At 46.6% G+C, this 25123-nt stretch overlaps 1 protein-coding gene across 2 annotated transcripts in view; it reads right to left on the reverse strand.

The window, feature by feature from the left end:
• Positions 1 to 24765, reverse strand: part of LOC138666925 (oocyte zinc finger protein XlCOF6-like) — a 61871-nt gene extending 37106 nt beyond the window's left edge. Inside the window, exon 1 of one of the 2 annotated variants that reach the window (XM_069755114.1) lies at positions 24652 to 24765. The gene's annotated coding sequence lies outside the window, so the exon portion shown is untranslated. Of the gene's footprint in view, positions 1 to 23771; positions 23896 to 24651 lie in introns of those variants that run through there. The other variant, XM_069755115.1, reaches the window with a different exon arrangement.
• Between the last annotated feature and the right edge of the window lie 358 nt (positions 24766 to 25123).

The raw sequence follows: 25123 nt of genomic DNA on the forward strand, positions 1-25123 counted from the left end.
TGTTGGCCACTGCTTAGGCATCTTATTGGCTGTCGGAATCATACGTTTGTTGGGACTGAAACCATCATTGATTGTGGATACTTCACACTAGACCTCGGAAATCAAGGTCCCAGAGTCTGGAGGAAGAGTGGAGAGACAGACAATCCAAGCTACTTGAGGTCTTGTGTGAAGTCTTCACAATCAGTGATGGTTTGGGGAGACATGTCATCTGCTGGTGTAGGTCCACTGTGTTTTATCAAGACCAAAGTCAGTGCAGCCGTCTACCAGGAAATTTTAGAGCACTTCATGCTTCCCTCTGCCAAAAAGCTTTTTGGAGATGGAAATTTCATTAACCAGCAGGACTTGGCACCTGTCCACACTGCCAAAAGTACCAATACATTGCTTAAAAACAACAGTATCACTGGACTTGATTGGCCAGCAAACTCGCCTGACCTTAATCCCATAGAGAATCTATGGTGTATTGTTAAGAGGAAAATGAGAGACACTAGACCCAACAATGCAGAAGAGCTGAAGGCAGCTATCAAAGCAACCTGGGCTTCCATAACACCTCAGCAGTGCCACAGGCTGATTGCTTCCATCCCGCCTGGATGTAGTAATTGATGCCAAAGGAGCCCCGTCCAAGTATGGAGTGCATTTACTGAATATAAAATATATACAAACAGCCAAGGCACACAATCTCGGATCTTTTAAGCAAATGATAGGACAATACCACCCTTTTTGTCCAGTTTAAGACAATGTATGAAAAAAGGATTTATATTTGCGCTAAGAAACCGGAGAGTACGAACATGGAGAATATTACAGCCAGGTGTAGGAATAAATAAATAAAATCTTGAAAAAGAAACAATAATAATTGTGCAAAGCTAAATGGAAAATAAGTATTAGATTACCTCTGCATGAGACGATAACAACGTGCCCTGCACAGGCAGTATCGGCACAGAATCGAATCTGGGACGGCGCCCCAACTTTTTAGGAATTTTTTACTTTTCCTTGTTCTTGTACCTTTTTGGTGAAGATGCCACATCTTATTGAATATTGAATTGCGCACAAGCAACAGTACCTGCACACCACAAGGACCTTCTTTATTTGGGACCATCATCCCCATGTTGTTATCTTTACATGCAGAGGTAATCTAATACCGTATATACTCGAGTATAAGCCGAGAATTTCAGCCCATTTTTTTAGGCTGAAATTGCCCCTCTCGGCTTATACTAGAGTCATACCCAGGGGTCGGCAGGGGAGGGGGAGCGGCAGCTGTCTAATCATACTCACCTGCTCCTGGCATGGTGTCCCTGCACGTCCCTGGTTTCCTGGCAGTTTCTTCCTGTAGTGAGCGGTCACATGGTACCGCTCATGACCAGCAATAAATATGGTCCCTACTCCATAGGGGTGGAGCCACATATTCATTACTGTAATGAGCGGTACCATGTGACCACTCAATACAGGGAGAAGCTGCCGGCTCCGGGGAACAGACGTGAAGGGACAGCGCCAGGAGCAGGTGAGTATGACAGGGGGCAGTGCGCGATATTCACCTGCTCCCCGTGCCACCGTCAGCGCTGCTGCGTCTTCCCCATCCTCTGCAGTGACACTCAAGTCAGAGGGCACGATGACGCAATTAGTGCGTGCCGCCCTCTGCCTGAACAGTCAGTGCAGAGGACGGGGAAGACGCTGGAACGGGGAGCAGGTGAATATAGTAAGTGCCGGGGGCCTGAGAGGGGAGTATGTGATTTTTCATTTTTCTAATCGCAGCAACAGCATATGGGGCAAATATCTGTATGGAGCATCTTATGGGGCCATGTGCAGCATTATATGGGGCAAATATCTGTATGGAGCATCTTATGGGGCCATGTGCAGCATTATACGGGGCAAATATCTGTATGGAGCATCTTATGGGGCCACAATCCGCATTTGTGGAGCATTATACGGGGCAAATGTGTCTATGGAGCATCTTATGGGGCCATAATCTGCATCTGTGGAGCATTATACGGGGCAAATGTGTCTATGGAGCATCTTATGGGGCCATAATCAGCATTTGTGCAGCATTGTATGGGGCAAATGTCTGTGGAGCATCTTATGGGGTCATAATCAACATTTGTGCAGCATTATATGGGGCATATTTTAATATGGAGCATCTTATGGAGCCCATCATAAACTGATTGGAGCATTATATGGGGCGTATTTTGTATGGAGCATCTTATGGGGCCACCATGAACTGTATGGAGCATTATATTGGGCTTTTGATTCAATATGGATATTCAAAAACACTTACACGACTGATGTCTCAATTAATTTTACTTTTATTGGTAACTATTTTTATTTTTGAAATTTATCAGTAGCTGCTGCATTTTCCACAATAGGCTTATACTCGAGTCATTAAGTTTCCCAGTTTTTTTGTGGCAAAATTAGAGGGGTCGGCTTATACTCGAGTATATACGTACTTATTTTCCATTTAGCTTTGCACAATTATTATTTTGTTTCTTTTTCGAGATTTTATATATTTATTCCTACACCTGGCTGTAATATTCTCCATGTTCGTACTCTCGGGATTCTTAGAGCAAATATAAATCTTTTTTTCCCACATTTACTGAATATACACTGAAAACAATGTTTCTATTTGTATTCAGTCTCACCCCTATAATCCTTCACTTTCTACTAACCCCCCTAATCCCTACAGCTAGTAAGGAACTGTTCATCTGTTCTTCAATTCTCCCCATCCATCCAGCTCACCTCCTCCTCAGAACTGTTCCTCAACATACAATTCTCTGTCTCCAAACACAGACAGCCCCCTCATGCCCTCTCCTGCTAACACTCTCTGCCCCTCCTCACTGCCGGTGATATTGCTCCAAATCATGGTCCTCCTCACCACATTCCCACAGTCAGTTCTACCTCCCATCCACGCTCTATCACAGATTTCCGTAACCTCTCTAACCTTATACCCACTCGCCCAGCCCCCGCTTCCCCAATCCCACTAACAGGAACTCTATGGAACACTTACTCTGTCTGCAACAAGCTTTCCTACATCCATGATCTATTACTAACATACTTTCTTTCCTCGCCATCACTGAAACCTGGCTCATCCCCTGACACAGCCTCTCCTGCTGCACTCTCATACGGTGGATTCCACCTTTCACACACACACACCCCCGCCCCAGCAGCACGCATGGTGGAGGAGTTGGTTTTCTCCTGTCAGATAACTGCTCCTTCACCCCAATCCCATTGCCACCCTCTATTACCCTCCCTTCCTTTGAGGTACGCGGTGTCCGAATCTATTCCCCCTCCAACCAGCTGTCATTTACCACCCCCCAGGGTCAGTCATCTCTTTCTTTGACCACTTCACTACTTGGCTACTTCATTTCCTTTCCGCTGATATCCCCACTATCATCATGGGTGACTTCAACATCCCCATTGACACTTCCCTCTCAGCTGCCACTAAACATCTATCTCTCACTTCCTCCTTCGGCCTCAATCAACGGTCTTCTGCAGCCACTCACTGCACAGTGGACTTTATCTTCACCTGTCTCTGCTCCTTATCTAACCTCTGTAACTCACCTCTCTCTCTTTCTGACCACAACCTACTCACATTCTCTTCCTTTTCCTCTCCTTATCCACAATCCCCACTCCACAAACTCGCACACCCTCACAGAAATCTTAAAACACCTTTATCTACACTCACTCTCTGAATCCATCCTCACCTCTTACAGACATAAGTTCCCTACACAATGCGATGCCGCTGCTGCTCTATATAACTCCACAATAGCTGTAGCTCTGGAATTGGCTGCCCTTCTCACACATACAAAAGTTCGAAAAATCAACCGACAGCCCTGGCACACCAGCCTGACCAAAGAACGGAGATGGGTTACCACGGTTGCTGAGGAGAGATGGAAAAGATTCCACTCCAACTATGACTTCATCGCATTCAAACAGTCCCTTCAAGGCCTCACTCGCTGCAGCAAAACAATCCTCCCTGTGTCACAACCCTAAACAGTTATTCACTTTCAATTCTCCCCATCCGTCCCCCAGCACCTCCTCCCTCTCCACTCATCTCAGCCGAAGACTTTGCCCCAGTTTTCAAGCAGAAGATTGATAACGTCAGAAACAGTTTTGGTCGACAACCACCAGAGCCCTTTTTCCTAATTGCTCGGCCCTCCTCCTCCAAAATAAACTTCTCCACCATTACAGAAGATCCACTCTACTTTCAAGATCACATTTCACCACCTGTGCACTTGACCCGATTCCATCCCACTTCATCCCAATCATCACCAGTCTTCATCCCAACCCCAACCCATCTCTTTAACCTATCACTAACAACTGGTGTTTTCCCCCTCAAGCTTTAAACATGCCTCAATCACACCTATCATCAAAAAGCCCTCTCTTGGCCAATCCTCTGAATCTAGCTATTGCCCCATATCACTTCTCCCCTATGCCACAAAACTACTGGAACACCACATCCATCTTGAACTGTCCTCCCACCTCTCTTCTTGCTCCCTGTTTGACCACTTACAACCTTGGCTTCCAGCTGCATCACTCCACTGAAACTGCCCTAACTAAAGTCACCAATGACCTATTAGCCGCCAAAGCCAAGCGACACTACTCTGTCGTCCTCCTCCTAGACCTTTCCTCTGCCTTTGACATAGTGGACCATTCCCTATTACAGACCCTCTCATCTCTTGGCATCACTGACTTGGCCCTATCTTGGATCTCGTCATACCTAACAGACCGGACATTCTGCATCTCCCACTCGCACACCACCTCCTCACCTCGCCCTCTATCTGTCAGAGTCCTGCAAGGTTCAGTCGTAGGGCCTCTGCTCTTCTCCATCTACACCTTCGGCCTCGGACAGCTCATAAAATCTCACGGTTTTCAGTATCATCTCTATGCTGATGACACACAGATCTACATTTGTGGACCACATATCACCTCCATACTAAAAAGAATCTCACAATGTCTTTCTATTTTATCCTTCTCTGCTAGATTTATAAAACTTAATATGGACAAAACAGAATTCATCATTTTCCCACATCTGACTCGACTCCTCCAACAGTCCTATCCATTAAAGTACATGGCTGCTCCTCTCCCCAGTCCCACAAGCTCGCTGCCTCGAGGTAATCCTTGGCACTGATCTCTCCTTCAAACCATATATCCAAGCCTTTTCTACTTCCTGCCGACTTCAACTCAAAAATATTTCCCGGATCCATACATTCCTCAACCGAGAATCTGCAAAAATCCTAGTCCATGCCCTTCATCTCCCGCCTTGACTACTGCAACCTTCTGCTCTGTGGCCTCCCCTCTAAACACTCTCACACCCCTCCAATCTACTCTAAACTTTGCTGCCTGACTAATCCACCTGTCGCCCCCACTATTACCCAGCCTCTCCCATCTGTCAATCCCTCCACTGGCTCCCCATTACCCAAAGACTCCAGTTCAAAATCCTAACCATGACATACAAAGCCATCCACAACCTGTCTCCATACATCTGTGACCTTGTCTCCCGGTACTTACCTGCGCGCAACTTCTGATCCTCACAAGATCTCCTTCTATACTCCCCTCTTATCTCCTCTTCCCACAATCACATACAATATTTCTTCCGCGCATCACCCCTACACTGGAACTCTCTATCCTAACATATAAGACGCTCGCCTACCATGGAAACATTAATCCCTTCATGACCCAGCCTATTTTGACCTTAATGACCTGGCCATTTTTTGCAATTCTGACCAGTGTCCCTTTATGTGGTAATTACTCAGGAACGCTTCAACGGATCGTAACGATTCTGAGACTGTTTTTTTCATGACATATTGGGCTTCATGTTAGTGGTAAATTTAGGTCGATAATTTTTGCATTTATTTGCGAAAAAAAACTGAAAATTTAGAAAATTTCACAATTTTCAAATTTTGAATTTTTATTCTGTTAAACCAGAGAGTTATGTGACACAAAATAGTTAATAAATAACATTACCCACATGTCTACTTTACATCAGCACAATTATGGAAACAAATTTTTTTTGCTAGGAAGTTATAAGTGTTAAAATTTGAACAGCGATTTCTCATTTTTACAGCAAAATTTACAAAACCATTTTTATTTAGGGAACACCTCATATTTGAAGTCAGTTTGAGGGGTCTATATGGCTGAAAATACCCAAAAGTGACACCATTCTAAAAATTGCACCCCTCAAGGTGCCCAAAACCACATTCAAGAAGTTTATTAACCCTTCAGATGCTTCACAGCAGCAGAAGCAACATGGAAGGAAAAAATGAACACAACTTTTTAGTCACAAAAATGATCTTTTAGCAACAATGTTTTTATTTTACCAAGGGTAAAAGGAGAAACTGGACCCCGAAAGTTGTGGTCCAATTTGTTCTGAGTATGACGATACCCCAAATGTGGGGGGGAACCACTGTTTGGGTGCATGACAGGGCTCGGAAGGGAAGGAGCGCCATTTGACTTTTTGAATGAAAAGTTGGCTCCAATCTTTAGCGGACACCATGTCGCGTTTGGAGAGCCCCTGTGTGCATAAAGATTGGAGCTCCCCCACAAGTGACCCCATTTTGGAAACTAGACTCCCCCAAGGAACTTATCTAGATTCATAGTGAGCACTTAGAACCTCCAGGTGCTTCACAAATTTATCCGTAAAAATGAAAAAGTAATTTTTGTTTTCACAAAAAAGTTTTTTAGCCTCAAGTTTTTCACATGGGCACAAGGATAAAATGGATACTAAAATTTGTTGGGCAATTTCTCCTGAGTACACCGATACCTTATATGTGGGGGTAAACCACTGTTTGGGCACACGGCAAGGCTCGGAAGGGAAGGAGCGCCATTTGACTTTTTGAATGAAATATTAGCTCCAATCGTTAATGGACACCATGTCGCGTTTGGAGAGCCCGTGTGTGCCTAAAGATTGGAGCTCCCCCACAAGTGACCCTATTTTGGAAACTAGACCCCCCCCCAAGGAACTTATCTAGACGTGTGGTGAGCACTTTGAACCCCAAAGTGCTTCACAAAAGTTTATAACGCAGAGCCCTGAAAATAAAAAATCATTTTTCTTTCCTCAACAATGATTTTTTAGCCCTCAATTTTTTTTTCACAAGGGTAACAGAAGAAATTCGACCCCAAAAGTTGTTGTCCAGTTTGTCCTGAGTACGCTGATACCCCATATGTGGGGGTAAACCACTGTTTGGGCACACGTCGGGGCTCGGAAGGGAAGTAGTGACGTTTTGAAATGTAGACTTTTATGGAAAGGTCTGCGGGCGTCAAGTTGCGTTTGCAGAACCCCTGATGTGCCTAAACAGTTGAAACCCCCCACAAGTGACCCCATTTTGGAAACTAGACCCCCAAAGGAACTTATCTAGATGTGTGGTGAGCACTTTGAACCCCCAAGTGCTTCACAGAAGTTTATAATGCAGAGCCGTGAAAATAGAAAATCATTTTTCTTTCCTCAAAAATGAGTTTTTAGTCCGCAATTTTTTTATTTTCACAAGGGTGACAGGAGAAATTGGACCCCAAAAGTTGTTGTCCAGTTTGTCCTGAGTATGCTGGTACCGCATATTTGGGGGGTAAACCACTGTTTGGGCACACATCGGGGTTTGGAAGGGAGGGAGCACCAGCTGACTTTTTGAACGCAAGATTGGCTGGAAACAATAGTTGCGCCATGACGCGTTGGAGACCCCCTGATGTGTCTAAACAGAAACTCCTCAATTCTAACTCCAACACTAACACCAACACATCCCTAACCCTAATCACAACTCTAACCCCAACACACCCCTAACCACAACCCTAACCCCAACACACCCCTAACCCTAATTCCAACCATAACCCTAACCACAAGCCTAACCCTAACCCCAACACCCCTAACCCTAATCCTAACTCTAATTCCAACCCTAACATTAATTCCAATCCTAAGGCTATGTGCCCACGTTGCGGATTTGTGTGCGGAGTTTTCCGCACCATTTTTGAAAAAAATCAGCAGGTAAAATGAGTTTTACCTGCGGATTTACAATGTTTGTTGTGCGGATTTCACCAGCGGATTCCTATACAGGAACAGACGTAAAACGCTGAGGAATCCACACAAAGAATTGACATACTGCTGAAAATGCCGTGCGGGATTTTCTGCACCATGGGCACAGCGGATTTGGTTTTCCATAGGTTTAAATGGTACTGTAAACGTGATGGAAAACTGCTATGAAACTGCAGCGGCCAATACGCTGCGGATCCGCAGCCAAATCCGCACCATGTGCACATAGCCTAATTCTAACCCTAACCCTAATTCTAACCGTAACCCTAACCCTAGTTCTAACCCTAACCCTAGTTCTAACGCTAGTGGAAAAATAAAAATAAATATATTTTCTTTATTTATTATTGTCCCTACCTATGGGAGTGATAAAGGAGGGGTTTATTTACTATTTTTTTATTTTGATCACTGTGATATGATCTATCACAGTGATCAAAATGAATGAACGAATCTGCCGGCCGGCAGATTCGGTGGGCGCACTGCGCTTGTGCCCGCCATTTTGGAAGATGGTGGCACCCATGAAGAACACCGGAGGTCGGAAAGTATGGAGGGGTGGGATCGGAACACGGGGGGAGCGGACAGGAGGACGGAGGGGAGCAGAGGACAGGAAGTAGGACGTAGGGGAGGAGATCCGTGGCTGTGGCAGATCGCAGTCTCCATCCATGGCCGATGATATTGCAGCATCGGCCATGGCTGGATTGTAATATTTCACCAAGTTTCATTGGTGAAATATTACGATAGCTCTGATTGAAAGTGAAAGCTCACTTTCAACAGCCAATCAGAGTGATCGTAGCCACGGGGGGCGAAGCCACCCCCCCTGGGCTCAAGTACTACTCCCCATGTCCCTGCAGGTCGGGTGAAATTTCAGTTAACCCTTTCACCTGATCTGCAGGGACGCGATCCTGCCATGACGCCACATAGGCGTGACAGGTCGGATTGGCACCGACTTTCATGACGCCTACGTGGCATCACAGGTCGGGAAGAGGTTAAAAAAGAACCTGAAGACCTACCTCTTCCGACAAGCATACAACCTGCAGAAACCACTTATCCTCAAAAAGGCTGCATGACCAGCTCTACCCTCGCCTACTGTATCCTTACCCATCCCTTGTAGATCGTGAGCCCTCGCGAGCAGGGTCCTCTTTCCTCCTGTACCAGTCGTGACTTGTAATCGTTTAAGATTACTGTACTTGTTTTTATTATGCATACCCCTCCTCATATGTAAAGCGCTATGGAATAAATGGCGCTATAATAATATACATGTATAATAATACATTTCAGTAGGCCAACATTTCGGATTTTAAAATCATTTTTTCAAGCTGATATTATAAAGTATTCTAATTTACTGAGATAATTACTTGGTTTTTCATTGGCTGTAAGCCATTATCACCAACATTAACAGAAATAAACACTTGAAAAAGATCACTCTGTAATGACTATATAATATATGAGTTTCACTTTTTGTATTGAAGAACTGAAATAAACGAACGTTTTGATGATATTCTAATTTTGTGAAATGCACCTGTACCTATGGTGGTTCTGGTGACTTATTCACGTACTGAGGGAGGTTCTGGTGACGTATCAATTTAATGATGGCTCTGGTGACGTAGTCAAGTACAGATGGTAGGTCTGTTCATGTATTCCTATCCCACCTCCTCCCCTACCTCACCACCACTCTTATCCCATCCCTAACCCACCTCTTCAACCTATCACTAACTTCTGGTACCTTCCCTTCTGCTTTCAAGCATACCACTATCACGTCGATCCTTAAAAAGCCAACCCTCGACCCAACCGCTATGTCCAGCTATCACCCGATATTGCTGCTCCCATTCGCTTCCAAAATCCTGGAGCAGCATGTCCACGCTGAGCTTTCCTCCCACTTCTCATCTAACTTGCTCTTTGACAATCTACAATCTGGTTTCCACCCCCATCATTCCAATGAGACAGCCCTGACCAAAATTACCAACGACCTACTTACAGCCAAAGCTAACGGACTATATTCTGTTTTCCTTCTAGACCTGTCCTCTGCTTTCGACACAGTTGACCACTGCCTCCTACTAGAGATCCTCTACTCCTTTGGAATCAAAGATGTCGCCCTATCCTGGATCTCCTCATACCTGTTAGAATCTGTTTTGTTTGTACCTATCCGCCATTTTCTTGTGGAGTTCTGGCTGCTGGTCTTTTTCCTCTGGTGATCGGTTTGTCTTGGGTCAGGTGTTTGTATCACTCTTTATTAACCAGCACCTGCCTCCCATTCCTTGCTGGACAACAGTGTTAATCTGCTTGAGCTCTAGCTTGGTGCTTTTCTTTGTGTTGTGTGTGCTATTTGTGCAGTGTTGGTTCCTAAGGTTCTGCAAGCCTTAGTTTCTGTTTTCTATTGGTTTCTGCAGCCTTCTCTGTGTTTTCTACTTGGAGGTGATCCGTTTTTGTACCCAGTCCTTAGTTCCTTTAGGGAACCCCTTCTCCTTATCTATAGGTCTTCGCTTGAGATTAACTTAGGACGTCCGTTGGTCTATTCGCAAGGAATGGGTCTCCCACTCCATCATAGGGTTTCAGCCTAGTCATAGTGCAGGGTCAGTTTTCCCCCCTTCTACCTTAGTCCTGTGTTGCAGATCCTTAACATTGTGTCCAGCCCGAAATAGGTATATTAAAAAAAAAGCCCTCCCGGATTTCTGCAACATAAACAGCGTTCAAGATCTTGCTCAGCGTCTGCAAGGGTTAACTTTGGAAGTTGCCAGCTTACAGCAGCACGTGAGTAATTGCCCTGGAATCCGCTCTGAAGAACCTAAGGTGGGTTTGCCTGAATGTTTTTCTGGTAAACGGCAGGAACTTTTTTCATTTAAAAATGCATGTTTACTTTATTTTCAGCTTAGACCCAGGTCTTTAGGGGCTGAATTACAGTGCGTGGGGATTATTATGTCGTTATTGCGAGGTGAGCCGCAAGTTTGGGCATTTTCATTGCGTCCGATTGACCCATGTTTGAGGTCAGAAGCAGCGTTTTTTCTGCTATGGGGGTATTATATGATGATCCTGATCAGGTCACTACAGCCGAGGCAGAACTCAGGCTGCTGAAACAGGGTTCTGGTGACGCTGAGAGAGATATTGTACCCAGTTCAGACAATGGTCTGCAGAGGTCAGCTGGAATGATCCAGCACTCAAAGAGTCAGTTTTCAGCAGGTTTGAATGACAGGGTTAAAGATTTGCTGATTGTATATCCTGCACCTGCTACGCTTGAGGCTGCTATGCAATTAGCTATCCGGGTGGATAGAAGAATAAAAAGTAGACAGAATGAGGAGAAGGTTTAAAATTTGCTGGAGAGCCCCGTTGACTGTGGGGAGCCGATGCAATTTGGGGCGATGTCCTCTCATTCCCAGGAAAAGCAGAGAAGATTCTCTGAGGGGCTAGGTCTTTATTGTGGTAAGGCTGACCATTTTATTAAGCAATGTGAAGGACGCATAGACAAGGAAAAGAGAAAAAAAAAGGTCAATCAGAATAACCCTCCCTCTTTCTGGTAGTTCTACCTGTCGTGGTCATTCGATTGATTTTCAAGTGATGGTGGACTGTGGTTCTGCACTAAATTTCTAGACAAGTATAAGATTGATTCTGTAGCTTTATCATGCCCTTTTCCTGTAGTGGCGATTGATAACACTCCTCTAGAGCATGAGAGCGTTTCTCGAAAGGTCACCGGGTTTCCACTCACTGTGAATATTGAACACCAGGAATCTTTGGATTTGTTTGTACTTGATAAATTGCCTTTTCCAGTTGTCCTGGGGTTACCCTGGTTAAAAATGCACAATCCTGTACTGGACTGGTCATCAAGTACAATAAGATCCTGGGGTCAGGAGTGTTATGGGAAATGTTGTGATGTACACATTGCTGCTGTTGTGAAAAATTAGCTACCTGAAGCTATTCAGGAATTCTGGAGAGTATTTCAGAAGTGGAGACACAAGCTCTAAGGGTACCGTCACACTATACGATTTACCTACGATCACGACCAGCGATATGACCTGGCCGTGATCGTAGGTAAATCGTAGTGTGGTCGCTGGGGAGCTGTCACACAGACAGCTCTCCAGCGACCAACGATGCCGAGGTCCCTGGGTAACCAGGGTAAACATCGGGTAACTAAGCGCAGGACCGCGCTTAGTTACCCGATGTTTACCCTGGTTACAAGCGTTAAACTAAAAAAAAACAAACAGCACATACTTACATTCTGGTGTCCGTCAGGTCCCTTGCAGTCTGCTTCCCGCACTCAGTGACTGCCGGCCGTAAAGTGAAAGTGAAAGCACAGCCGCTGTGCTCTGCTTTCACTTTACGGCCGGCAGTCACAGTGCGGGAAGCAGAGACGGCAAGGGACCTGACGGACACCAGAATGTAAGTATGTGCTGTTTGTTTTTTTTTAGTTTAACGCTTGTAACCAGGGTAAACATCGGGTAACTAAGCGCGGTCCTGCGCTTAGTTACCCGATGTTTACCCTGGTTACAAGCGAACGCATCGCTGGATCGCATCGCTAGATCGCTAGATCGGTGTCACACACACCGATCTAGCGATGACAGCGGGAGATCCAGCGATGAAAGAAAGTTCCATACGATCTGCTACGACGTACGATTCTCAGCAGGATCCCTGATCGCTGCTGCGTGTCAGACACAGCGATATCGTAACGATATCGCTGGAACGTCACGAATCGTACCGTCGTAGCGATCGAAATGTTATAGTGTGACGGTACCCTAACACCTCATAGAGATTACGATTGCGCTATTGAGTTCATCCCAAGTGCTACTCTCCCTAAGGCTGTGTTCACACGTTGCGGTTTTTTCGCGGTTTTTCCCGATAAAAACGCTATAAAACCGCAAAAAAAAAAAACGCATACAATAAGCATCCCATCATTTAGAATGAATTCCGCATGTTTTGTGCACATGATGCGTTTTCCGCAAAAAAACGCATACCGCACAAAATCTGGACATGCTCTATCTTTTTGCATTTTTTTTTTTTGCGGATTTCCCACTCCAAAATGCATTGGGAAGTGTCCGGAAAAAACCGCGGCAAAAACGCGTCAAAACCGCGGCAAAAACGCATGCGGTTTTCTTGCGGAAAAACCGCAAAAAGAATGAGCATGTCCGGATTTTGTGCCTGATGCGTTTTTTATGCGGAAAAAAACGCATCATGTGCACAAAACATGCGGAATTCATTCTAAATGATGGGATGCTTCTTGTATGCGGTTTTTTTGCGGTTTTATAGCGTTTTTATCGGGAAAAAACGCGAAAAAACCGCGAAAAAACCGGAACGTGTGAACGCAGCCTAAGAGTCGTTTATTTAATCTGATATTCCCGAGAGGGAGGCCTTAAAGGAATACCTGCAGACTAGTGTTGCTGCAGGTCATATAAGACCCTCTAAGTCCCCTGTGGCTGTGGGGTTCTTTTTTATCAAAAAAAAAAAAAAAAGATGGGGGTCTTAGGCCGTGTCTGGATTTCAGGGAGATTAATAAGATCACTGTGCGCAATCCTTACCCCTTGCCGCTAATTCCGAATTTGTTTAACCAATTAGTTGGAGCCAAGTGGTTCTCTAAGATCGATCTCCGTGGGGCATATAATTTCCTGCGGGTTAAAGCAGGCGATGAATGGAATACAGCCTTTAATACCCCGGAAGGTCATTTTGAGTGTCTAGTTATGCCTTTCAGCCTTACAAATGCTCTGGCGTTCTTTCAAAATTTCATTAATGACATCCTGAGGTCGTTGATCGGTAGGAGTGTGATTGTTAATTTGGATGATATTTTGATCTATTCGCCCGATCTGGAGTCGCATTGGCAGAGAGTCCGTGAGGTTCTGCAGATTCTGAGAGAAAACACTCTTTGCTAAACTGGAGAAATGCGAGTTTGCGGTACAGAAAATTAGTTTTTTGGGGTACTTTGCTTCCAGTGATGGTTTTGAGATGGACCCGGTGAAGGTTCAGGCGGTATTGGAGTGGCCTAGACCTGAATGCTTGAAGTCGATTCAGAGATTTTTGGGGTTTGCTAATTATTATAGAAAATTCATAAAGAATTTTTCTGTTATCGCAAACCCCCTTCTACCTTAGTCCTGTTTTGCAGATCCATAACAATACCTTTCCAACCGCACATTCAGCGTCTCCCACACTACCTCCTCATCCTACCCTCTCTCTGTTGGAGTCCCCCAAGGCTCTGTTCTAGAACCCCTACTCTTCTCAATCTATACATCAGGCCTGGGACAACGCATAAAGTCCAATGAATTCCAATACCACCTTTATGCTGATGACACTCAGATCTACCGCTCTGGCCCAGATGTCACCTCTCTGCTGTCCAGAATCCCAGAGTGTCTATCAGCCATATCCTACTTCTCCTCTCGCATCCTCAAACTCAATGAGGACAAACCTGAACTCATCATCTTTCCTCCATCTCACAAATCTTCCTTATATCACCTATCTATCACAATTAAGGCCGTCATGCTTTCCCCCGTACCAGAAGTCTGCTGCCTCGGAGTAACCCTTGACTCTCTCCTGTCCTTCAAACTGCACATCCAAGCTCTTTCCACCTCGTGTCGCCTTCAGCTTAAAAATATTTCCAGAATCTATCCTTTCCTCAACCATCAATCTACTAAAATGCTTGTGCATGCCTCATCTCCTGCCTTGACTACTGCAACATTCTTTTCTGTGGCCTCCCTGCTAACACCCTCGCACTTCTCCAGTCCATCATTAACTCTGCTGCCCACCTAATTCATCTCTCCTCGCTAATCCCCTGTGCAAATCTCGTCACTGGCTCCCATTCCCTCAGCGTATCCAGTTCAAATTACTTATACGGACCTACAAGGCCATCTATAACCTGTCTCCTCCATATACCTCTGAACTAATTTTACAATATCTTCCCTCAAGTAATCTCCGGTCCTCGAACACCTCAGTTTCTCTCCTCTACACTTATTCGCTGCTCACCCAACCGCCTCCAAGACTTCTCCAGAATATCCCCCATCCTCTGGAATTATTTGCCCCAACACGTCCGACTATCCACCTGTGACAGGATGACTCTGACAGGATGGTTCCACCTACATCCTGGTCAGATCAGGGTTCATTCTAGTCCACCTCTCTTTGGTTCTGGGGCGGCTATTTAATGTTGGTAGTTCCTGGGTTTGGCGTCAATGAAACTTCCGTATACTCGGTTTCTGGTTGCTGACCCAGTATACTCGTCGGTAATCGTTGTGCATCTGTGCATGTGAGCTTTAGCTGTATATGACCCGATTTGTCTCCTGACTTTTGCCTCTGTATCCTGCATATGTACTGCCTTGTACTTCCTGGTTATCTGACCCCTTGGCTCGTCTCGGTGTACTCTCAGTCTTATCCCTAGGTACCACGCTCTTGTCTGGCTTTTCACCCTCGGCTCTCGTTTGACTACATTTATGTTCTGTGCCCTGTACTTCACGCTCCCAGCTGCCTTCCCTGGTCGTATATGAGCGTTGAATTCGTCACCCTGTTATCACATGACTGCTTAGTTCCAGGACCTGTGCTCACTGATTATTCTCAGGTCCTTGCGCTCTGCGTGCCTTGTTCCTTTACTCCCTGCACTCGTTCCCATGCCCCGATTGTGCCCCCTAGGCTGCGCCTGTGACACCATTGGTGTCACTACACAACCACATTCGGATCCTTCAGACGGAACCTCAAAATCGACCTCTTCTGGAAAGCTTACAGTCGGCGGCCCTGCGCTTAGTAACCCGATGTTTACCCTGGTTACCCGGAGACTTCAGGATCGTTGGTCGCTGGAGAGCTGTCTGTATGACAACTCTCCAGCGACCAAACAGCGACGCTGCAGCGATCGACATCATTGTCGGTATCGCTGCAGCGTCGCTTAGTGTGACGGTACCTTTAGAGTTCATGTGACAATGAATGTTGGCCCTTATCGTCACTAAATTATTGTTCACTGTCTGCTGATTAGCTATTGTATCTGTCCTAGCATTGTTCTACTATCATTGGGAAATAAAGGCACAATGTTTGAATGTTTGCTAATATGTTGATAACTGTTGTGAATTCCGCTCTTGGGCTCCCTTCGGTGGTTGTAAGTGGCACTTTTGTGAGTTCGCCTCTTGGGCTCCCTCTTGTGGTTTCAAGTGGTATGGCTGCTCCTTGGAGTTAGCTGTCATCAGCTGCCTCCACTTATCGTCTCTTCTGCTCGGCTATTTAGGCCTGGCTCTTTCTTCAGCCAGTGCCACTTGTAAATGGTTTCTGGTTGGATTCACATCTCTTTGGATTTACCTGTTATCCTGACCAGTTCTGCAAAGCTAAATTCTTGCTTGCTCTTTTCTGTCCACAGATTGTGGACTTATCTGTTCTGTGTTTTCTATGTTTGTCCAGCTTATCAGTATGAATTAATTCTGTCTTGCTGGAAGCTCTGGGAAGCAGATTTACCCTCCACACCTTTAGTCAGGTGTGGAGATTTTTGTAAAACTCTGCGTGGATTTTTGTAGTGTTTTATACTGACCGCACAGTATTCCATCCTGTCCTATCTATCTAGCTAGACTGGCCTCCTGTGCTCATCCTGGTTTCATTCTGTGTATGTCTTTTCCCTCTCCACTCACAGTCATTATTTGTGGGGGGCTAATCTATCCTTTGGGGATTTTCTCTGAGGCAAGATAGTTTTCCTGCTACTATCTTTAGGGGTAGTTAGCTCTTAGGCTGTGACGAGGTGCCTAGGGAGAGCTAGGAGCATCCCACGGCTACTTCTAGTGTTGTGTTGAGCTTAGGGACTGCGGTCAGTACAGATACCACTTTCTTCAGAGCTCGTTCCATGTTGCTCCTAAACCACCGCATCATAACAGTACAAGTGGCCAAAAATGAATTAAATGTATCCCAAAAGAAGGAAAAAATTCTGAGCCATTTTTTTTTCTGTGCTCTCTTTTGTCTTTTTTTTTCCTCTTGACCTTTGGGTGGTGCAGGATTTGTGCTCTGGCATGGATGTTCAGGGTTTGTTTTCTCGTGTGGATCAACTTGCTGCAAGAGTGCAGAGTATTCAAGATTGTGTTGTCCAGACTCCGGCTTTGGAGCCTAGAGTTCCTACTCCTGATTTGTTTTTTGGAGACAGATCCAAGTTTTTGAACTTTAAAAATAACTGCAAATTGTTTTTTGCTTTGAAACCCCGTTCTTCTGGTGATCCCATTCAGCAAGTAAAAATCATCATATCCTTGCTGCGTGGTGACCCTCAAGACTGGGCTCTTTTTTTTGAACCAGGGGATCCGGCATTATTGAATGTAGACGCATTTTTTCAAGCGCTCGGATTATTGTATGACGAACCTAATTCTATGGATCATGCAGAAAAAAACCTGTTGGCCTTGTGTCAAGGTCAGGAAGCGGCAGAATTATACTGCCAGAAATGTAGGAAATGGTCTGTGCTTACTAAATGGAATGAGGATGCTCTGGCTGCTATTTTCAGAAAGGGTCTTTCTGAAGCCCCTAAAGATGTAATGGTGGGCTTCCCTACGCCTACTGGTTTGAGCGAATCTATGTCTCTAGCCATTCAGATTGATCGGCGTTTGCGCGAGCGCAAAGCTGTGCACTATATGGCAGTGTCCACTGAGCAGAGTCCTGAACCTATGCAATGTGATAGGATTTTGAATAAAACAAGACGGCAGGAATTCAGATGTCAGAATAGGCTGTGTTTTTACTGTGGTGATTCTGCTAATGTTATTTCTGATTGCCCTAAACGTACTAGGAGGGTCGCTAGGTCTGTTACCATTAGTACTGTACAGCCTAAATTTCTTTTATCTGTGACCCTGATTTGCTCATTGTCGTCCTTTTCTGTCATGGCATTTGTGGATTCAGGCGCTGCCCTGAACCTAATGGACTTAAAATTCGCCAGGCGCTGTGGTTTTTCCTTACAGCCCTTACAGAGCCCTATTCCTTTGAGGGGCATTGATGCTAGTCCATTGGCCAAGGATAAACCTCAGTACTGGACGCAGATGACCATGTACATGGCTCCTGCACATCAGGAAAATTGCCGTTTTCTGGTGTTGCATAACCTGCATGATGTTGTTGTACTGGGTTTCCATGGTTACAGGAACATTAATCCCGTGCTGGATTGGAAAACTATGTCTGTGACTAGTTGGGGTTGTCAAAGGGTACATAGTGACGTTCCTTTGATGTCAATTTCCTCTTCCCCCTCTTCTGAGGTCCCTGAGTTTTTGTCGGATTTCCAGGATGTATTTGATGAGCCCAAGTCCAGTTCCCTTCCACCGCACAGGGACTGTGATTGTGCTATTAACTTGATTCCTGGCTGCAAGTTCCCTAAGGGCCGACTTTTCAATCTGTCTGTGCCAGAGCATGCCGCCATGCGGAGTTATGTTAAGGAGTCTTTGGAGAAGGGGCATATTCGACAGTCTTCGTCACCATTGGGAGCGGGTTTCTTTTTTGTTGCTAAGAAGGATGGCTCCTTGAGACCCTGTATAGATTATCGTCTTCTTAATAAGATCACAGTCAAATTCCAATACCCCTTGCCTTTGCTGACTGATTTGTTTGCTCAGATTAAGGGGGCTAGGTGGTTTACTAAGATTGACCTCCGAGGGGCATATAATCTTGTTCGTATTAAACAGGGTGACGAATGGAAAACTGCATTTAATACGCCTGAAGGCCATTTTGAATACCTTGTGATGCCATTTGGGCTCTCTAATGTTCCATCTGTGTTCCAGTCCTTCATGCATGATATTTTCCGCAATTATCTTGATAAATTCATGGTCGTATATTTGGATGATGTTTTGATTTTTTCCGATGATTGGGAGTCTCATGTGAAGCAGGTCAGGATGGTGTTCCAGATCCTTCGTGATAATGCTCTATTTGTGAGGGGGTCTAAGTGCCTATTCGGAGTTCAGAAGGTCTCTTTTTTGGGTTTTATTTCTTCTTCCTCGTCTATAGAAATGGATCCTGTTAAGGTCCAAGCTATTCATGACTGGATTCAACCCACATCTGTGAAGGGCCTTCAAAAATTTTGGGCTTTGCTAATTTTTATCGCCGTTTCATTGCCAACTTTTCCAGTGTGGTTAAGCCCCTTACTGATTTGACGAAGAAAGGCGCTGATGTGACGAATTGGTTCTCTGCGGCTGTTGAGGCCTTTCAGGAGCTTAAACGCCGATTTACTTCTGCCCCTGTGTTGCGTCAGCCGGATGTTTCTCTTCCTTTTCAGGTTGAGGTCGACGCTTCTGAGATTGGGGCAGGGGCCGTTTTGTCTCAGAGGGAGTCTGATGGTTCTTTGATGAAACCGTGTGGTTTTTTTTCCAGAAAGTTTTCGCCTGCGGAACGCAATTATGATGTCGGCAATCGGGAGTTGTTGGCTATGAAGTGGGCGTTTGAGGAGTGGCGACATTGGCTTGAGGGAGCTAAGCACCGCGTTGTGGTCCTGACCGATCATAAGAATCTGATTTACCTCGAGTCGGCCAAGCGGCTGAATCCTAGACAAGCTCGATGTTCCCTGTTTTTCTCCCGTTTTGATTTTGTGGTCTCGTATCTTCCGGGATATAAGAATGTTAAGGCTGATGCCCTCTCTAGGAGTTTTTCGCCTGATTCTCCTGGAGTCCTTGAGCCGGTTGGCATTCTTAAGGAAGGGGTGATTCTTTCTGCCATCTCCCCTGACTTGCGGCGGGTGCTTCAGGAATTTCTGGCTGATAGGCCTGACCGCTGTCCTGTGGGGAAGCTGTTTGTTCCTGATGGATGGACAAGTAAGGTGATTTCTGAGGTTCATTGTTCAGTGTTGGCTGGTCATCCTGGGATTTTTGGTACCAGAGATTTGGTTGCTAGGTCCTTTCGGTGGCCTTCCTTGTCGCGCGATGTCCGTGCTTTTGTGCAGTCCTGTGGGACTTGCGCCCGAGCCAAGCCTTGCTGTTCCTGCGCTAGTGGGTTGCTTTTGCCATTGCCGGTCCCTGAGAGGCCCTGGACGCATATTTCCATGGATTTTATTTCGGATCTTCCTGTTTCCCAGAAGATGTCTGTTATCTGGGTTGTTTGTGACCGGTTCTCTAAAATGGTCCATCTGGTACCTTTGCCTAAGTTGCCTTCCTCCTCAGATCTGGTTCCATTGTTTTTTCAGCATGTGGTTCGTTTGCATGGCATTCCGGAGAATATTGTGTCTGACAGAGGTTCTCAGTTTGTTTCTAGGTTTTGGCGGGCCTTTTGTGCTAGGATGGGCATTGATTTGTCTTTTTCTTCGGCGTTTCATCCTCAGACTAATGGTCAAACTGAGCGAGCTAATCAGACCTTGGAGACCTATTTAAGATGCTTTGTGTCTGCTGATAAGGATGATTGGGTGTCTTTCTTGCCGTTGGCCGAGTTTGCCCTTAATAATCGGTCTAGTTCGGCTACTTTGGTTTCACCTTTCTTTTGTAATTTTGGTTTTCATCCTCGTTTTTCTTCTGGGCAGGTTGAGCCTTCTGATTGTCCTGGTGTTGATTCTGTGGTGGACAGGCTGCAGCAGATTTGGACTCATGTGGTGGACAATTTGACGTTGTCTCAGGAAAGGGCTCAACGTTTTGCTAACCGCCGTCGGTGTGTTGGTCCTCGGCTTCGTGTGGGGGATTTGGTTTGGTTGTCTTCTCGTCATGTTCCTATGAAGGTTTCTTCCCCTAAGTTTAAGCCTCGGTTTATTGGTCCTTATAACATTTCTGAAATTATTAATCCAGTGTCTTTTCGTTTGGCTCTTCCAGCCTCTTTTGCCATTCATAATGTTTTCCATAGATCTTTGTTGCGGAGATATGTGGTGCCCGTTGTTCCCTCGGTTGACCCTCCTGCCCCGGTGTTGGTTGAGGGAGAGTTGGAATATGAGGTATGAGGTTGAGGAGATTTTGGATTCTCGGTTTTCGAGGCGGAGGCTTCAGTATCTTGTCAAGGGGAAGGGTTATGGCCAGGAGGATAATTCTTGGGTTGTTGCCTCCGATGTCCATGCCACCGATTTGGTACGTGCTTTTCATTTGGCTCGTCCTGATCGGCCTGGGGGCTCTAGTGAGGGTTCGGTGACCCCTCCTCAAGGAGGGGGGGTACTGTTGTGAATTCCGCTCTTGGCTCCCTCCGGTGGTTGTAAGTGGCACTTTTGTGAGTTCGGCTCTTGGGCTCCCTCTTGTGGTTTCAAGTGGTATGGCTGCTCCTTGGAGTTAGCTGTCATCAGCTGCCTCCACTTATCGTCTCTTCTGCTCGGCTATTTAGGCCTGGCTCTTTCTTCAGCCAGTGCCACTTGTAAATGGTTTCTGGTTGGATTCACATCTCTTTGGATTTCCCTGTTATCCTGACCAGTTCTGCAAAGCTAAGTTCTTGCTTGCTCTTTTCTGTCCACAGATTGTGGACTTATCCGTTCTGTGTTTTCTATGTTTGTCCAGCTTATCAGTATGAATTAATTCTGTCTTGCTGGAAGCTCTGGGAAGCAGATTTACCATCCACACCTTTAGTCAGGTGTGGAGATTTTTGTAAAACTCTGCGTGGATTTTTGTAGTGTTTTATACTGACCGCACAGTATTCCATCCTGTCCTATCTATCTAGCTAGACTGGCCTCCTGTGCTCATCCTGGTTTCATTCTGTGTATGTCTTTTCCCTCTCCACTCACAGTCATTATTTGTGGGGGCTAATCTATCCTTTGGGGATTTTCTCTGAGGCAAGATAGTTTTCCTGCTTCTATCTTTAGGGGTAGTGTTATGATCTGGTGATTCAAAACCACGATGGGTCTAGTGGTTAAGGGCACACAAAGTGACCTGACAGTTAGCAATAACATAGGACAAGCTCTGAGACGTGGGAACTCTGCTGACCGCAATCCCTAATCCTATCGTACCACACTAAAGGCAGCCGTGGAGCGCTCCTATCCAAGGCCTAGGCGCCTCGAGCACAGCCTGAGAAACTAACTAGCCCTAAGAGAGGAAAATAAGCCTACCTTGCCTCAGAGAAATTCCCCCAAAAGAAAAGGCAGCCCCCCACATATAATGACTGTGAGTTGAGATGAAAATACAAACACAGTGATGAAATAGATTTTAGCAAAGGGAGGCCCGACTGACTAAACAGACTGAAGATAGGAAAGGTAGCTTTGCGGTCAACACAAAACCCTACAAACAACCACGCAGAGAACGCAAAAAGACCCTCCGTACCGACTAACGGCACGGAGGTACCCCCTCTGCATCCCAGAGCTTCCAGCAAGCAAAAATGACAAAACACAAGCTGGACAGAAAATAGTAAACAAAAGTGAAACCAGCAAAACTTAACCTATGCAGGTAAGACAGGCCACAGGAACAATCCAGGAGGGAACAAGACCAACACAGGAACATTGACTGGAGGCAATAAGCAAGGCACTAGGTGGGGTTAAATAGAACAGCACTTAACGACCTCACCTCATCACCTGAGGAAGGAAACCCAGAAGCCGCAGTACCACTCGTGACCACAGGAGGGAGCCTGACCACGGAATTCACAACAGGGTAGTTAGCTCTTAGGCTGTGACGAGGTGCCTAGGGAGAGTTAGGAGCATCCCACGGCTACTTCTAGTGTTGTGTTGAGTTTAGGGACTGCGGTCAGTAGATACCACTTCCTTCAGAGCTCGTTCCATGTTGCTCCTAAACCTCCGCATCATAACAGATAACCCATTGGTGTTCTGCAATAGGAAGGACAATCTATGCATGTTGTTTGCACACTCCAGCAGTGGGGGATGGCCTCCTTCCACCTTCCCCCAAGCCTGTGGTGGAACGACTGAATGAGAAGTTGTGACCTATAAAAAGGAGGATCTGCCTGTGTTCAGGGAGTCTACATTACATAAGTCATGGCATCACCACTCCAACTGAAGAAATACAGAGCTGCCACATGTGACCATCGCTGGACCATGGATGCGTTTGGAGAAAGCCATAGTTGGGACCTGCCGGTTGTGATAATTTGATCAACTGGCCTTGAATCTTGGATGGACTCAATGGACTGTCATCTTCCTACACTTGTTGTTACCTCCTCTCTGTGCGCGTGCTACAGGTGGGGTAGAGACCCTGGAAGATCTGAAATCACAGCTGCCATTATCCTGGCGAGTCAGCGGAAGGACGAGACTCTGCAATGTGCAACATCTTGGGTATTGTGCTGGGACTGATCTACGTGTTATCTGTCTGTTTTGTGGTTCAATAAAGCATTGTCACATTGTGCTACCCTCATTCTGTGTTGTCTGAGTAGTTTTCTGCCCACGGGGAGAGAGAGAGAGCGGGAGTTCAGTGGTGTGAGTCCCGGTCCAGGCAGTATTTCTAAAGACAACAAGGTGAGAACAACCATTGACCCTGTATCTCCACACCAGGTAATGGGGAATCTTCACCACCGCACTCCACTTAGAGAATAATGGAGCCTCCAGCACCAATCTCCACCCGCAGAGCCGCACTCCACATAGAGAATAATGGAGCCTCCAGCACTGACCTCCACCCACAGAGCCGCACTCCACATAGAGAATAATGGGGCCTCCAGCACCGATCTCCACCCGCAGAGCCGCACTCCACATAGAGAATAATGAAGACTCCAGCACTGACCTCCATCCGCAGAGCCGCACTCCACATAGAGAATAATGGAGCCTCCAGCACCGACCTCCACCCGCAGAGCCGCACTCCACATAGAGAATAATGGAGCCTCCAGCACCGACCTCCACCCGCAGAGCCGCCCTCCACATAGAGAATAATGGAGCCTCCAGCACCGACCTCCACCCTCAGAGCCGCACTCCACATAGAGAATAATGGGGCTTCCAGCACCGACCTCCACCCGCAGAGCCGCACTCCACATAGAGAATAATGGGGCTTCCAGCACCTACCTCCAACCGCAGAGCCACACTCCACATAGAGAATAATGGAGCCTCCAGCACCGACCTCCACCCGCAGAGCCACACTCCACATAGAGAATAATGGAGCCTCCAGCACCGACCTCCACCCGCAGAGCCACACTCCACATAGAGAATAATGGAGCCTCCAGCACCGACCTCCACCCACAGAGCCACACTCCACATAGAGAATAATGGAGCCTCCAGCACCGACCTCCACCAGCAGAGCCCCACTCCACATAGAGAATAATGGAGCCTCCAGCACTGACCTCCACCCGCAGAGCCGCACTCCACATAGAGAATAATGGAGCCTCCAGCACCGACCTCCACCAGCAGAGCCCCACTCCACATAGAGAATAATGGAGCCTCCAGCACTGACCTCCACCCGCAGAGCCGCACTCCACATAGAGAATAATGGAGCCTCCAGCACCGACCTCCACCAGCAGAGCCCCACTCCACATAGAGAATAATGGAGCCTCCAGCACCGACCTCCACCCGCAGAGCCGCACTCCACATAGAGAATAATGGAGCCTCCAGCACCGACCTCCACCAGCAGAGCCCCACTCCACATAGAGAATAATGGAGCCTCCAGCACTGACCTCCACCCGCAGAGCCGCACTCCACATAGAGAATAATGGAGCCTCCAGCACCGACCTCCACCCGTAGAGCCGCACTCCACATAGAGAATAATGGAGCCTCCAGCACCGACCTCCACCCGCAGAGCCGCACTCCACATAGAGAATAATGGGGCTTCCAGCACCTACCTCCAACCGCAGAGCCACACTCCACATAGAGAATAATGGAGCCTCCAGCACCGACCTCCACCCGCAGAGCCGCACTCCACATAGAGAATAATGGGGCTTCCAGCACCTACCTCCAACCGCAGAGCCACACTCCACATAGAGAATAATGGAGCCTCCAGCACCGACCTCCACCCACAGAGCCGCACTCCACATATATATGGCTGCTTTGTGCGCACAGGACCTGTGATGAGGTCACAGGAGGGGAGGAGTCAGGGGTCACATGATCAGGGGCCTCAGTGTATGCAGGACTCTGCTGTGCTGGTTGTCATGGTGTTGGATGAGGGAAGTTTCTGTGTGGGGTCAGGAGGGGTTTACAGTGTGGATGTAGCAGAGCCGCGTGTACGAGGTGTACGGAGTGGAGCTGTGTGTGTACGAGGTGTACTGAGCGGAGCCGTGTGTGTATGAGGTGTACAGAGCGGAGCCGTGTGTGTGCAAGGTGTATGGAGTGGAACCGCATATGTACGGGCTGTACAGAGCGGAACCGCAGATGTATGAGGCGTACGAAGCGGGGCAGTGTGTGTACGGAGCGGAGCCATGTTTTTG

This window comes from Ranitomeya imitator, chromosome 2 (genome assembly GCF_032444005.1).
Source record: "Ranitomeya imitator isolate aRanImi1 chromosome 2, aRanImi1.pri, whole genome shotgun sequence".
Lineage (NCBI taxonomy): Eukaryota > Metazoa > Chordata > Amphibia > Anura > Dendrobatidae > Ranitomeya > Ranitomeya imitator.